Genomic DNA, 2,931 nt, shown 5'->3' on the forward strand with positions numbered 1-2,931 from the left:
CCAGGCAGGGCTGTGCTGCCAGTGGCAGGGTCCCCTCAGGGGTCAGCACTTTCTGCTCATCATCTGTATTCTAGGAAGCTCTGGCCACGTCCCCTCCTTGGAGGGGGGAATCAGCTCTCCGAGTCCTCTGATCCTCTGTCCTGCTGCTGGGGGCTGTGTGCATGGAGGGAGGGTTGGGGTTTTAGGGTTGTTTATACATTTAACAACTCCCTTTCTCAAATCTGGCTTGGGACACTGCTGGAGAACAGTTGCTCTCCCTCCAGGATGAAAGCAGAGGAGGTGGCAGTGGTGAAAATGCCAGATTTCTTCCTCACCTCTCCATGCCATCTGTGCTGAGCTGCTTTCCCTGCCCTCCGCCCTCAGCCTGTGCTCCAGAGGCCCATTGCCCCGGGAGCAGCCGCACAAGGGGACCGGTGCTGCTGGGCTCTCGGTAGAGGCAGATCCCCCTTGCTGGAGGATGCAGTAAGCAAGGCTTCCAGCACTGCTTCCTCCTCATGCTGTCAGCTTGTCCTCCCAGGGGGACATGTCCTCCTCTAAGGGTGACATGGGACCTCATTCCAGTGGCACCAGGACCTGCCTTGCATGCAGCTACCTTCTGCCTGAGACCTGTTGGGATGCAGGTGAAGGCTCAGCCCTCCAGCAGCATCCCCGGAGCCTGTGTCTCAGTTTGTTCTTTTAGGTTGGGTTTTTTGTTTTTTTAATCTGCTGGATTTGGTTTTATTTTTTTAACGCGGTTGTTTGTGTTTTTAACTGTGTGTTCTGCCCCGAGGAGGTGCTGCTTGAAATGCCTCTTCAGGGAACATGCGATCTGCTTGGGACTCACCAGTATAAAACCTCCAGGGCTGTCCTGCTCCTGGTTTCTCACCCCTGGATGAGGCTGGCATTTGCCAGGTGTCCCCTTTCCCAGCAGATCTGCTGGGAGAGGGGTTCCTGAGCCAGATAGAGCCTCAAGGCTTCCTGGCTGTGGTGCAGTGAGGTGGCCAGACATCCTGCTTAAAATGAGGGATGCACAGGGGAGAGGGGTTTGGCACTGGGGTGCTGCAAAGGGTTGGTCCCTCACCGATGCAGAACTGCGTGCCACGACTGTCAGCTCTGCGGGGCTAGAGCAGGTACAAGGTGAGCTCTGCACTCCGGGGCCAGCAGTCAGTCGAGAAGGTGCCTCTGCATCGCAGGGGGATGCTTTAGCGCATGGCACAGGTGAGTGTCCAGCACCACCTTAGCACGGGTGGGATGTGGGGTGGCAGTGGGGTGTTTGGAAGGACGGTGTGGCCTGTGTACGTGTGAGAAGGGCGTTGAGGGACTGGGGAACAATGCACTGGCAGAAGGTGGCTAAGGGCAATGGCTCTTGCAGTGTGTGTCCTGACCTGAGGCTGGGATGTGACCCCTCGTGGGCTGTCCCTGTGTGGGTGGCAGGGTCGGGGAGGGGAGAGCCTGGGACCAGGAAAGGTGACTACTTGGCTTGCTCGGAGAGGGGGGCTGCAAGCCTCACTGCTGGGGGCCAGGCTGCTGCATGGCAGCATCTCCTGCTCTGCAGCATCCTGACAAAGCCAGGTCTAGCTTGGGAAGGGGGTTCAGCTCCCCACTTGCTCCCCTGGGGTTTTTGCTTCCTCCTGTCTTGTTTCTGCTTGTTTTCCCCTGTGGAGAAAACAAGCAGCTGCTCCCACAGGGGAGCAGCTGCTCTTCTGCTTCCTCTCCATCTCTGCAAGCCTCAGGGCTGCCAGATGCTGGGCTGCCTTGGTCTTGCCTGTCCCCAACCCCAAGCTGAGCCCTCCCGCTGCCACCTGGAGCTGGCACCTCCTTCCCTGGAGCAGCCTCAGCAGCACACCTCCATCCACCCTGTTTTGTTTGAAGCACTTTAACGTCATGGGACAGCAGCTGAGAGGCTGCCCACACCCCTTTCTAGAAGCACTGAGTATATTTAAAGAGGGAAGGGATTTTGGCTTATTTGTGGTTTCCACCCTCCACCATGGACTTTGTCTGGAAGCAGTGGGACTTGCAAACCCAGCGGAGGTCTCCAGGGCAGGGTTGTGCCCAGCACTGACACTGCTGCCCAGCACTGACTGCTCCAAGTGACCCTGGAACTGGCTGGGCTCTTTGTAAGGGAGAACAAGGGGCTGCCCCGTCCACCGGCTGGAGCCCTCACACCGGACTATGGCACAGCGCAGCAGTGAAAATGCCGTCCCTAATAAACTGTTAATGAGGGGTCTGGTTGTGTTGTGGCATCGTTTCAGGTGGGGTAACAGTGTGTGTCCCTCCCCTCTCAGCCCCCCCACTTTGGGGTCAGTGGTGCAGTGCCTATTGGCCCCTGGGGCAGGGAGGGAGCAGGATGCACTAGATGATGTCGGGCGACAGTGGGGGGACAACTTGTGCAACAGGTGATGCAGTGCCAGATGTCACTGGGAGGGGGTTATTGTCACCACCCCTTGACTAATCCCTCTGGTTTGTGGCCTCCCCCTGCACACTGCCCACAGGACTCAGGGCAGGAGGTACAAGCACCGAGTAAGGGGCTCTCTAACGCCTGTCCGTGTGCCTTTGCTGCTAGCAGAGGGGCCCAGGGACATGGCCTCAGCTGCCCCATCCCTGTCCCACACAGCCCGGCTCTCCCCTCGCAGCAGTGTCGTGCATCACCCCACTAACACCATAGACACAGGAGACAGAGTCTGTAAACTTTATTGAAGCTGTTGAAGGATGTGTGTGCAGGCCCAGCCCAGCGCTGGCTCCGCACAGAGCGATGCAGGACTTCCCTGCAGGCAGCATGGCATGAGGAGCCAGTTCCTGGGGGATTTTCCCTGGAAGAGCTCTGCTCAGCCTATAGCTGAGCTATGGTGAGCAGCAGCAACGGCAACTTGGGCTTACTCCTGAGCACAGTGGGGGTACAAAAGGTTTCTGGCAGGTGTGGGCACGCTGAGGATGGGCTCTCGCAGCTGCCAG

Source organism: Antrostomus carolinensis, unplaced genomic scaffold, assembly GCF_000700745.2.
Source record: "Antrostomus carolinensis isolate BGI_N321 unplaced genomic scaffold, ASM70074v2 scaffold8390, whole genome shotgun sequence".
Lineage (NCBI taxonomy): Eukaryota > Metazoa > Chordata > Aves > Caprimulgiformes > Caprimulgidae > Antrostomus > Antrostomus carolinensis.